At 44.8% G+C, this 14,059-nt stretch overlaps 1 protein-coding gene across 2 annotated transcripts in view; it reads right to left on the bottom strand.

Annotated features, from left to right (window-relative positions):
* Positions 1-14,059, bottom strand: part of svild (supervillin d) — a 114,012-nt gene that overhangs the window by 78,909 nt on the left and 21,044 nt on the right. The gene's annotated exons all lie outside the window — the stretch shown is intronic.

The raw sequence follows: 14,059 nt of genomic DNA on the forward strand, positions 1-14,059 counted from the left end.
TTGAGGACTCTGTCAGAGGGGAGTCCGTGTATGTGGAAGATGAGTACTTCAGCAGTTTCTTTAGCTGTGGGAAGCTTGGGCAGAGGGATGAAGTGGACTGACTTAGAGAAACAGTCAATGACTGTGAGAATGCATGTGTTGCCACCTGAGTTGGGGAGTCCTGTAACAAAGTCCAGGGCGATGTGTGACCAGGGTCGACGAGGAGTCGGGAGGGGTCTCAGCAAGCCAGCAGGGGGTTGATTGACTGTCTTGTTCCAGGCACATGTGTTGCAGACTGCCACAAACTCCTGGACGTCTTCCTTGATCGATGGCCACCAGAAGCGTTGTTGAATGAGTGCCAGGGTTTGAGCAGCCCCCAGGTGATAAGCCAACTTGGAGCCATGACCCCACTGCAGCACCTGCGTTCACACAGAGCAGGGAACAAACAGATGGTTACGTGGTATATTGCTACAGCTACCAGCCCCGGGGTCCTGCTCCAGAGCCTTCTGCACTAGCGCCTCTACCTCAAGTAGGACGGCCCCCACCAGACAGCGTGGAGGGAGGATGGTTTCGGGCATTTTAAGCTCCTCCTGGCTGGAAGAGAATATCCTGGACAGGGCTTCAGGTTTGCCGTTCTTGGAGCCTCGGTGGTAGGACAGCGTGAACCGGAATCAGGAGAAGAAGAGAGACCATCAGGCTTGACATGAGTTGAGACGTTTGGCAGACTTGAGGTATTCTAGATTTTTGTGGTCAATCCAGGCAATGAAGAGGAGATCCGACCCCTTGAGCCAGTGTCTCCATTCCTCCAAGGCCAGCTTGATGGCCAACAGCTCTCTGTCGCCAATGTCGTAGTTCCGCTCAGCAGGGGACAGCCAGCGAGAAAAGAAGGAGCAGGGGTGGACCTTGTTGTCATTGGCCCTCTGGGAGAGAATGGCTCCGACCCCGGACTCGGAAGCGTCGACCTCCACAATGAACTGCTTGGCCGGATCGGGTATGGTGAGGATGGGTGCTGTGGTGAACTTGCGTTTGAACATGAAGAAGGCTTTCTCTGCTTCCTCCCCCCACTTGAACGGGCTCTTGATCGAGGTCAACGCCGTGAGAGGTCCGGCCACCGTGCTGAAGTGGCGGATGAAGCGCCTGTAGAAATTAGCGAATCCCAGGAAACGCTGGAGCTCTCGCCGCAAGGATGGGGTGGGCCAGTAAGCGACTGCCTCAAGCTTGAGGGGGTCCATCTGGATCCTCACTGGGGAGATGATGAACCCCAGAAACAAGACGGAGCTCTGGTGGAACTCACTTTTTCCGCCTTGACAAACAGCTTGTTCTCTAACAGGCACTGAAGGACCTGCCGGACGTGACCCCGATGTTCTTCCCGGGAGCGGGAGAAGATCAGGATGTCATCCAGGTACACAAAAACGAAGATGTTGAGATAGTCCCTTAAGACATCGTTCATGAGTGCCTGGAAGACTGCGGGAGCATTGGTCAGGCTGAAGGGGACCACAAGGTACTCGTAGTGACCCGTGGTGGTGTTAAAGGCCGTCTTCTACTCGTCTCCCTCCCTGATCCTGATGAGATGGTAAGCATTACGTAGATCCAGCTTGGTAAATACCTTGCCGCCCTGGAGTAGTTCAAAGGGCATGGTCATGAGCGGTAGTGGGTAGCGGTTCTTGACCGTGATGGCATTGAGACCTCGATAATCAATGCAGGGGCGGAGCGACTTGTCTTTTTTCTCCACAAAGAAGAATCCTGCCCTTGCTGGCTAGGAGGAAGGGCCGATGATCCCAGCTGCCAAGGCCTCAGAAATGTACTTCTCCATGGCTTGCCTTTCAACGGGAGAGAGAGAGTCGTCCTTTGGGTGGCGCCATCCTGGACAGGTGGGCGATTCCACAGTCATAGGGTCTGTGAGGACGGAGGGACACTGCTCAAGTCTTACTGAAGACAAGCTTTAGGTCCAGGTATTCCGGAGGCACGTGAGAGAGGTCGGGAAACTCACTGGCTGAAGGCTGCAGTGGCTTGGTGGGAGGCAGAGTGGAGTTCAGGCAGGAAGCTAGGCAGGACTGGCTCCAGCCTAAGATGGTGTTGTCGGCCCAGTTTAGGTGGGGCTTTTGCTGCTTTAACCAAGGTAATCCTAGAATGATGGGTACGTGGGGGTCGTTCATGACGTGAAGTTGGATGGTTTCAGAATCTCATCTCATCTCATTATCTCTAGCCGCTTTATCCTGTTCTACAGGGTCGCAGGCGAGCTGGAGCCTATCCCAGCTGACTACGGGCGAAAGGCGGGGTACACCCTGGACAAGTCGCCAGGTCATCACAGGGCTGACACATAGACACAGACAACCATTCACACTCACATTCACACCTATGGTCAATTTAGAGTCACCAGTTAACCTAACCTGCATGTCTTTGGACTGTGGGGGAAACCGGAGCACCCGGAGGAAACCCACGCGGACACAGGGAGAACATGCAAACTCCGCACAGAAAGGCCCTCGCCGGCCACGGGGCTCGAACCTGGACCTTCTTGCTGTGAGGCGACAGCGCTAACCACTACACCACCGTGCCGCCTGGTTTCAGAATGATTACCAGAAATCCTCAGGGTGAGCGGGGCAGTGAGGTGGGTGATGGTGGTCAAGCCGGTGCAATTGAGTGTCAGGATGGTGAGAGGAACGTCAAGAGCGAGTAGCGGGATTCCCAGACGCTTGGCGGTGGCAGAGCAGATCAGGTTCCAGTCCGCCCCTGAGTCGATGAGGGCCTGGTGATGCTGGTTGTCGAGGATGATGATGACAGGGAGTAACGGTCGATCAGCACAGGGCTGGTTTCGAGCGTTGCCCACCAGGGCCCCTCGATTCACTGGTGGGCTCGTCCTTTTAACGGGCAGGCTTGGCAGATGTGTCCCAGCTGACCACAGTAGAAGCAGGCCCCTGTGCTCCACCGGCGCTGTCGTTCTTCCACTGACACCCGAACCTGGTCTACCCGCATGGGTTCGACGGACGAGGCGGGAGATGGAGAGGAAGTGAAGCTGGGGCGAGTCTTGTCTCTCCTCCATTGCTGGATACCGGCGTTGATACGGTTGGCGAGGTCCATGAGGCTGGAGAGGTCCGATGGCAGTTCCCGCGATACCAACTCGTCCTTAATGGCATCGGACAAGCCATGCAGGAGCGCGTCGACCTGGGCGGTCTCATTCCAACCGCACGATGCCGCCAACGTCCAGAACTTGATGGAGTAGTCTGAGGTAGACCGGGACCCCTGCCGCCTCCCAGCCGGACAAAGAGCAGTTGAAAGTTCGCCTCATCTCCTCGGAGAAATCTTTGAAGTTGGAGCAGAACTGTGCATCAGCGTCCCAGACTGCTGTTCCCCACTCCCTGGCCTTGCTGGTGAGGAGCACCATGGTATATGCTACCTGGGAGCGTTCTGTGGGGAAGGCCAGAGGTTGCAGCTCTAGGATTAATGAGCATTTAGACAAGAAAGATCTGCAAGTACCTGGTTCTCCATCATAGGGTTGAGGCGCTGGGAGTCTTGGCTCGCGGAGAAAGGCGGTGGCAGGAGCTGGAGTTGGAGATGGCTGGGCAGGGGTAGGCACGGCTTGATAATGCTGCATCTGCGTGGTGAGGAGGTTGAGTGAGTCGGACAAGGTGGTGAGGTTCTGATTGACTTGTCGTAGGTCTTGTTGATGGGTCCCGAGGAGAGTCCCTTGTTGTTGGACGGCCACTCTCAGATGGGCGATGCAGGCCATTACGTACTGTTAAGGTTGCTGGGGGTGTGGGGAATTAGGACCCAAAAGCAGAACACAGATCACAGACAGTAATCCAAGAAGCATAGTAGGTTTAATCCAGAAAAAGGCATGGTAAAAATGATTAAGAAACAATAACGAAAATAGTCCAGGCATAAAAAGAAAACGTGAAACTTGATTTGAAAAAAAAGGCAGGCAAAGACATGAAAAACACTTGAGGGAAAAAGCATGAAAAAAAACTCTCGAGGCAAAAAACGGCTAAAGTCTACATACGAGATGTTCTGGCAATGTCTGTGGCTGAGAACGGCGTTTAAAAAGGCAGCGGTGATGATCAGGAAGTGAATGCAGGTGAGCGCTCGCTGAACAGGGAAGCAGGCAGGATGGAATTCCCATCCCGGAACTGGATCGGAGCTGACATGGAAGATCCGCAAGCTCAGGAGCGGATGTCCGGGGCAGAGCATGACAATGCTAGCAAACTCTTTTCAAACTTGAAATCATATTGGGTAGCTAATGTTACTAGAAAAGAAATGTTTCTACATTCTGTTTATTTGGCAAGATTATGCTAAAACATTTATGAAAGGACTTCAGATAAGTTAACGTTATTCATGATAGTGTAACTCCATTTTTACATGCTAACTAACAGTGTTAATGTTAGCCGTGGATAAGGCGATGGCAACTTGGTGGGCAAATCCATAGAAAGTCATTTGACTAACCAGACTGCATAGCTATTGCAATGTTATCACTAGCTCTAAAAGCACACACAACTTCATTGCAAGCTTTCTCTTAGATTAAAACATTTACATCCCTCAATATGCTGCCGCAGGTTGGATGAGAAATTTTTGTTGGCCATGATGTGGTTCGTGGGCGGCGTGGTGGTGTAGTAGTTAGCACTGTCGCCTCACAGCAAGAAGGTCCGGGTTTGAGCCCCGTAGCCGGCGAGGACCTTTCTGTGTGGAGTTTGCATGTTGTCCACGTGGGTTTCCACCACAGTCCAAAGACATACAGGTTAGGTTAACTGGTGACTCTAAATTGACCGTAGGTGTGAGTGTGAATGGTTGTCTGTGTCTATGTGTCAGCCCTGTGATGACCTGGCGACTTGTCCAGGGTGTACCCCGCCTTTCGCCCGTAGTCAGCTGGGATAGGCTCCAGCTCACCTGCGACCCTGTAGAAGGATAAAGCGGCTAGAGATAATGAGATGAGATGTGGTTCGTTTTAGGCAAACAAAGCAAACATTTAAAACGAAACAAATCTTTATTCCTTTCAGAAAATTGAAACATGGGTTCTAGGTATGGCCATGGGTGCGTGCATTCCTCAGAAGATCCGCCTCCTTCCATTCTTCCATCAACTGAACAATCGTGTTCAAATAATGCTGATGAGAAATCATTGAACTTGATTTTATACGGTCTATGGACGTGACATGACCCTAGTGATTACTCATAGGCTGTCTGTGTCACCTGCGAAAAAATCAATCGCATTTTAGAAAAGAAAAGAAAAAAACATCCACTTTCAAAGCCGCTTCATAGTAACAAGTACTGAGGACCTTGATAGAAATGTAGTGGAGTGAAAAGTACGATATTTGTCTTTCAAATGTAGTGAAGTTAAAGTCATAAGTTTCCCACAAAAATAATACTCAAGTAAAGTACAGATACTCAAAAAGTGTACTTAAGTACAGTACTCAAGTAAACGTACTTCGTTACTGTCCACCTCTGCTAAAAGGAAGCACACATTGCACGGTTTGTATACATCGGTTAGTTACAGTGTAGATCCTTTTTTCTCCCTCCATTTCCATGTCACACCAGTAAATTTCGAAAATTTTTGTTTGGTTTGGCTGACGCAAACATTTACATTTACACACAAGTTTACGAAAAAATGAGGCCCAATGTATTTCGTTTATAAATCACATTTGTTGGCAGCTCCTTGTACATGAAGGGCCAGCTTTGCCAATGCTCAGCCTAAACTTAGCTGTCCAAGGGCATGCTTTCGGCACCAGTCTTCCCCTGACACTGGACACACAGACTCATGCCACATTCTTCCTTCCGCTTCCATGCCTCAGCTCAGAATGTTTGCTTTTCTTCCAGATCCAGGGACCACCAGCTATGCTGTGTAGCTGGCTGCCCTTGAATATTATTCAACATGTGCATGATGTAAGAGAATTAGTGTGGTGCTCTGAGCTAATACTTTACAGTTTTGCAAGCTTGAGTAACACACTGGACCCGTTACCTGCTCCTATCAAACTCTTCATGTTTGTCTGAGAGTAATAAACTGAAATCTACACTCAGACCAGAGTGGAGAGGCAGCAGCAGTGCTGTCACAAACTCTGATGATTTGTGTAAGGTTAAAGATAGTAATAAAAACGTTATACAGGCTTTTATAGCATTTAATGCCATCCTTTATTTACTTTTGATATCACTAGTCGAACAATAAGCTATGGTCCTTATGATCCTAGAAGATAATGTGGGGTTATTTAATGCAAATTAATACATTTTTCATGGACACAATTCTGCCATCATATGCAAACATTTGATACACCTACACCAAGTGTAATAAGTTCCTTTCTGTAAAACATACAGTACCATACACATACAGACGGGTCAAAGTCAGGACACTATGAATCATCACTGTGATGGATAATCAAATGCAAACCAGCAGTTATGAGCTCAACTCCGTTTTGCTCGCAAAGCCAAAGCAAAGCCTCTTGGGTCAGCAACAGAGGAGCACAGAGGCCTAATGAACGTACACAGGCACCCACAATTTATAAATCATTCCATCAGATCTTTCCTGACAGCACTGTGAAAATGTTACATTGTGTAAACACCACAGCATGCTCATTAGGCCTGAGCAATGTGAAGATATTAATACAGTGATATAATAACATCATTATAGTACAACCCCAATTCCAAAAAAGTTGGGATACACATTAATGATGCCGAATTAGAAATTCATATATTTTTTCACCAGCCAGCCAGACTAGTTACCTTCCAAAGTAACTAGCCAAACAGAAAATCAACTAGCCAAAATTTGTTCATGTATGAATTTTACTTCTGTCAAAAATAACGCAGAAGAGAGTAGTTACCATTGTTCATGACTAATGTGCATTTATTTCAAGACCCGAGTATTTTGATACTGTTGTTAAATACATAAATGAGAACAACACAGAGCACTATAATAGAATATCAACAAATAATAATATATTGGAAAACTTGGCAACTTGGTGTATGAGTATTAAAAACAAATATACTTACTATCATGACTATCGCACCCAAAATATGTCCAACATGCTTTCTGTATTTAACCATTTATGAAAGAGAAAGCATTAGGAGCTTCATATTGACCAAGAATCAACTTGAAAAAAATTAATTATTCCATAAAAATCGTATCGCAGCCAAGGCCTACCCTGCTCCCACGTTTGCTTATAAGTCTTTTGTCGTTTCTCCTTCTCGTACACTTTATCGGTGGCCTTTTTCTCCTCTTCAGACCGAGGTTGCTTTGTCCCCATCTGTGGCGGTTTCTGTACACCTTTCAGAAAATTCCACATCGCAACGTAGCTTTGGCAGATGTAGATGTAAACACCAAAAAAACACACGTGTTTAAATGGGCGATAATGTGGCCACATCTATTGAATTTGATAACGTGACGTGGCAGCGGGCGCATGGCCAAGCGTCGGTCTGTGAATGGAGGGTGGAGTCAGGGAAGGTAAGTGGTGGAATCATTGCACCTGATGGGGATTAACCTGTGTTTGTGTGTCTTCCCCAGTGACTGCGCCCTTTACAAGGAGAAGAGAGCAGAGAAAGGGAGCTCTCCCCAACCAGAACACGCGTGTGTGTGTGTGTGTGTGTGTGTGTGTGTGTGTGTGTGTGTGTGTGTGTGTGTGTGTGTGCGCGTGCATGCCTGGGAAGTGATAAAAGGCTGAAAAGCTAGCAATAAATAGTTCATTGAGAACTCAGTTCTGGCCTGCCGTGCTTCTGTGCTCCACCCACCTGGTCCAATACTACACGTGATTACCGCGATATTCAATGAGATGTGTTATATGCATGTGCAGTAGTGAAAAAAACGACAGCCTGACTCATACACGATATGATTCGGAATTCTTCGGTGTTTTCCGTCCTGCCGATAAACACATCGATGAACACAGACACGGCACACGCTTAATATGTGGCGGCTTTAGTTGACGGTGTGTCTGAATCTTCGCTTCATATATATTTTTTTATTTTCAACTAGCCAGCCGGGCTGGCTAGTGACAGGAATTACCCACCAAATGACAAATTAAGTCGCCTCGGGCGACCGGACCACAGCGAATTTCGAGCCCTGTTATACACAATTCTGCCATCATATGCAAACATTTGATACACCTACACAAAGTGTAATAAGTTCCTTTCTGTACAACATATAGTACCATACACACACACACACACACACATTTCAGAGCATTATGCTGCCAGCCAGACAAAATGCTTTTCAGAGAAGGCCTTCCTTCTTTCAGCAAGACAATGCCAAACTGCTTTCTTCACATATTAAAACTGCATGGCTCTGTAGTAAAAGAGTTCAGGCGCTAAACTGGCCTGCCTGCAGTCCAGTCCTGTCTCCTATTTAAAACATTTGGCACATTATGAAGTGCAAAAGACGACAAAGGAGGCCCCGAACTGTTGAGCAACTGAAATTGCATCACAGACAAGAATGGGACAACATTTCTCTTTCAAAACTACAGCGGTTGGTCTCCTCAGTTCCCAAACATTTACAGAGTGTTATTAAAAGTAGAGGTGATGCAATACAGTGGTAAACATGCCCCTGTCCCAACTTTTTTGAAATGTGTTGCTGACTTCAAATCAAAATGAACATATATTTTTCAAAAACAATAAAATTTCTCAGTTTCAACATTTAATATGTTGTCTCTGTACTATTGTCAATGAAATATAGGATTTCCATGATTTACAGATTACCACATTCTTTACACAGTGTCCCAACTTTTGGAATTGGCATTGTACCATAGTTGGTATGGCATCTTCTATCTGTAAATTATATCTTATATTTATAACTCCTTTGTTATTCACTATAAAAAGGTGCCTTCCAATTGTAGCCATCTTTTTTTTTCTTTTTTTTGTGTGAATGCTTACAAAATGAGCCTGTAGTGGTATATGGAACTTTGTTAGCAAACCATAACAAAATGATAGCTACACTGTGATAATATGAATGAATCACGATGATGTATTTAAGTGCCATGATATAATATTTTTGCCACATTGCCCACCCCAGTACCAATTTAAAGTCATGTTTTACTTAAACAGTATTATAAACAAGCAAGCACTCAGGTATTCATTTGGTATTTGGCTTTGGGCATCCATTAGCATCACCAAACCAGAAACTTCATGCAAATCCTTGCCAATGCAACCCTATAAACAAATGACTAGTGTTCTAAAAGTCCTGTGATTCCACCACCGCACTACAAACAAAACATAAAGTTACTCAGTCATAAGTGAAACCTTACATACAGTAACTGAGCTGAACTTTTTAAAATTTGGGTAGTTTACAAACTGCAAACACAATATGTTATCAGGGTTTTTTCTAGAAAAAATTAGTATGAGGGCGCTCACCATGGCGAGGGAGCGAAGCGGGGGGGAGATGGTGCCGGTTGTCCCCCCCGCCGTGCAAAGCCTTTGAAAAATGCTCCAATGGGACATTCTGAGGCTATCTGAGAGGGAAATTGTAACAAATTGTCTGTCAACATTGAAAAAGAAAGAAGTAATCTTCTTCTGCCCCGGACAGTCTTTGGCTTTCTTCCGCTTCGTGCCGCGGGATGACATCTTTAAATGCCCAAGTGTCAACAAAAACAACTCGCGAACTACTTCTGTCAAAAGCTCCCGCGCCGGTGGGTGAAAGGTCATTCAGTCTCGAGAAATCTCGCTCTACAAGTCAGCTGACCTTGTATGTAACCCATGTCAAATCTCGCGAGAGCAGCTGCGACAAGTAAACAACTAAACAACATGGCGCCTCAGTCTGGAAAACGCCAATTCAGACTGTTTTTGCACCGTCTGGCGGTGTATCTACTATGATTGGAATATTTTTGGAGCAATTATAACGTATTTGATGATCAGACACATTGTCACGTAGTGTTGCTGGGATGTTTTCACGGAGTCGGTAAGGGGGCGCACGCCGAGAGTAAGAGGGCGCAGCGCCCCTGTTCCCCCGTTTAGACGAAAGCCTGGTTATACACCAGACACACACACTAAATATAACTTCTGATACTGAACTCAATTTTCTGAGATATGGCAGGTATCATCAGTATTTCTAATCTTACTATAGATTACGTACTGGTGCTGTTTGGCACAAAGTATATCTGTTGTGTAACTGCTGTGCTGTTAGAGGGTACTACATATTACATATCATGAAAATGTCTGAGTATTATAGTTTTTGGTTTTTTTTAAACTACCGTGATGTAAAAGTATTAGAGGTATTAAAATTGAAAGATGTGGACCGGCACATCGAGTTAAAATGATCATAAATCAATAATCGAGAAAGGACAACTGGGTGTAAAAAAAAATGGTTGAAATTCCATTGTCAACAGTGAAGCATGTAATTTTTATTTAAAAATTACATTGTTTCCCAAAACAAGTAGTTTGCATTTTAAACTTTGGATAAACCACAAGAGTTATTTGGGAACTTTAAGTTTTGGCTCCCTCGTGAAGCTGTTTGAGAAGGTGCCAAGAGTGTGCACAGTGTCATCAGGAATACTGTTAAGAATTTAAAATATATAGTTTTTATCAGTTTAACACTTTCCTTGGCCACTACATATCTCAAATGTGTTATTTAATATCATCAATGTCATTATTATTACTCGAAAACAGTCGAAATGAACAAACCTTCCTATCAACAGGCATGTCCAATATTTTGACTCATAGTGTATCTCAAATCTTTCCTCTCTTTGGCCCAATTACCTCTCTGATATGTTGCAGCGGCCTAACCCAATCAGATCTACCAGATCAAAACAGAAAAATTTACTATTAAAACCAGTTGTTAAAACAAAGTATGGTGAAGCAGCTTTTAGCTACTATGCAGTACAGCTATGGAACCAACTGCCAGAGGACATTAAAAATGCTCCTGCTGTTGGCAGCTTCAAATCTAGGTTAAAGACCAAGCTGTTTTCAGATGCTTTCTGTTAAATAATTAATATTGTCTTCTTTACATTTTTTATAATCTTTACTTTCTCTGCATGTTTTAAATTTACTTTAACTTTATTCTATTTTATTCTTTATTCTATTCTGCTGGTTTCTTTTTTCTCCTCCTATTTGAACTACTACTTCATTTTATTATTTTATTTCTACTATTGTTTAATTCTTATTATTTTCTTTTAATTATTTTAATTCTTTTAATTAATTGCTTTAGAATAAAAATAAAATTATTTATGTAATTTTATTTCTCTATTGTTTACTGTTTTTGTTTTTACTTCTGTAAAGCACATTGAACTGCCATTGCGTATGAAATGTGCTATATAAATAAACTTGCCTTGCCTTGCCTTGCCTTTGGCAATTCAAAATGACTAGCATGAGCTGCTGAGTCAAACTAAATAGCAAAAAAAAGCATGCATTATACAGCAAACAGGACTTAACTGCTTTCGAAATGCTCTTACCTGCTCCCAGTGACAAGCACTGTACACACACCACTCTCAATCCACACATTCGGTCTCAGCCCAGGAAGCACGTTTAGAGTGGAGCAAATCAAATGAGCTAACCGAGAAAGTGTGAATGTGTCTGAGAGATAGAGTGAGTGAGGGCGTTTGTGATTGTTGAGGCTCATGTGATCAACCATGGGGAGAGGGGTTTCGGCATGCTTCATCAGTCTGTAATCCAATAACTCAATCTGACATTTACATGTGCTAAGCAATGGCTTAGGCCTAAAGCAGTTCACTATAACAGCCTGGCCAGCACACAACAGACATCTCCGGACACTTCACACCATGCACTCACACACCAGCCATTCACTGAGTGAGGGACACGGCAAATATGCATCCTATTGCAGATCCATCTGCTGATACTTCTTCTTCATCGGATTTTTTTAAACATCATTTCTTCTTCTGTGATCTTCACCCCTTCCTCCACATGCTTCCACCATGTGTTAGTGGGCAGTTTTATTGCTTTGGAATGAGGTTGAGCGCTCAAGACTCAAGTAGATAAAAAAACGGATAAAAATTGGGTAAATATTACAGGTACTTTGTACTTGTGGATGATTTTATCATTTTCTGTACCAGGCTTCAGTTGTCCAGTGGACATGGATCAAGAGTGGCATGAAGTTTGAGGTACCCAAATTATAGGGTTTTGTTTGTTTGTTTGTTTGTTTGTTTGTTTGTTTCTTTGTTGTCATTGCAGTTAGGGGGACTAATTTATCAAATTCTATAATGTCCAGTCAAAAAAATGCTTCAGATTATAAATTATGACTTCAAAAAGGCTTGTACTGCCTCTAAAATGGTACTTAAAGGTGCTGACTGTAAAGTTGAATTCTGGGTAAAATGTTCTATTGCTGTTGGAGTTTCAAGATGTTGCGCTGCTGCACACACTGTGAATCCTGTGTGTAAATGTTTTGCCAAGATTTAAATGTATCACACATTTTAGGATTCTGGAGATTGCCGAAGCAAGTGAGCAGCCATGTCACATGACCACCATGGGGCATGTTGGACCGACTTTTAACCAAAACAAGTCGGCATGGGCAAACATAGCAGACTCCGCTCTCCCGCCAGCTAAAAGCCAGCGGAAAAGAAAAGGAAAGCCTGCCTAGTGAGTGCAACTGCAAGATAGAGCAAGGTTAGATGACGTCATTTTTCTGGACAAGGCAGCACGGTGGTGTAGTGGTTAGCACTGTCACCTCACAGCAAGAAGGTCCTGGGTTCGAGCCCGGTGGCCGATGGGAGCCTTTCTGTGTGGAGTTTGCATGTTCTCCCCGTGTCTGCATAGGTTTCCTCCGGGTGCTCCGGTTTCCCCCACAGTCCAAAGACATGCAGGTTAGGTTAACTGGTGGCTCTAAATTGACCGTAGGTGTGAATGTGAGTGTGAATGGTTGTTTGCCTCTGTGTGTCAGCCCTGTGATGATCTGGCGACTTATCCAGGGTGTACCCCGCCTCTCGCCCATAGTCAGCTGGAATAGGCTCCAGCTTGCCCGCGACCCTGCACAGGATAAGCAGTTACAGATAATGGATGGATGGATTTTTCTGGACAGATAACTAAATCATTCTAGCTATCTTAGCCTTAGAAAGCATGGGCTCGACTCCACAGTAGTAAGTATGGAGTTATACACCTAATGAAATAAACGATAGCACAAAAGCAGTAAGAGAAAAGATATATTCGTCTTTGGTTTCACAGATCTATTTACGAATATCAACCACAAATTACATACCTGTGACTCAAAACTTTCCGAGGTCGATGCAGAGTCACAATGTTTTCCATGCATCGCCATCTTGGTGTGACGCAGTTCCATAGTTATGCTAATTAGTTAAAGCTCCTTGCATTTGGCTATTTCGGTGGGGCCATACTGTTTACCTCAAGAGGTAGACTATGGAGCACTTGCATGTGACGTCACAGCCGATCCAGATTGTGACAGACGCCATCTTGTCGGTCAAACGCCATATTTCCGCCTTCTACTTCTACTTCTGGTTCTACTTCTGCTTTTACTTCTACCTTTTCTTCTGGAAAACCCTACTATATACAATTCTACTACAACGCCTGCGGCTACAAGCTCTCCCTACCTGTGCATGTTTTTTATGTTTTTTGTGTGTATTTTTGCGTGTTGTTCGTCTGTACCGGACTTCAATATCCACTACAAACGTATGGACTTACTGGACATTGGTTTCCAGCAGAAAATGACGGTTTGTAGCAATTTCCATCGCATGCACAACATTCCAGACGAGATAGCGAGACCAGCGGGGTCTCCGTGGATTGTTATCGGAAGCAAAGCGAAGGAGGCGGCGTCGGGAGCGGAAGCAAAAGCAAGGCTGCAGAGCCGGCCTGTTGACTAAGCTCAGAAAACAGCCACTCAAATCTCCACTGCTAAGCCTCTACCTCTCCAACGCCAGATCCATGGTAAACAAGACAGACGATTTGGAATTACAGCTGGAATTACCTTATTCTATTCTATAATCGGCTGGTCAGTGCTATACTCAATACTTAAGTGACTTACCCGTCCAATGAGGATTGTTTTTTTCTTGTTTACAAGATGCCACATCTGAGTCGCTGACAAATCCTGAATTTCTGTAAAGATAACTGTCCAGAGATTTATAAGCACGCAGTGCTTCACCACTGAACAGCGAGGGAAAGTTAATGAGGTAATTATACACGTCTGGGTATTCCACCTCTGGCAGTTCAATATCCACTGACA

This window comes from Neoarius graeffei, chromosome 14 (assembly GCF_027579695.1).
Source record: "Neoarius graeffei isolate fNeoGra1 chromosome 14, fNeoGra1.pri, whole genome shotgun sequence".
Lineage (NCBI taxonomy): Eukaryota > Metazoa > Chordata > Actinopteri > Siluriformes > Ariidae > Neoarius > Neoarius graeffei.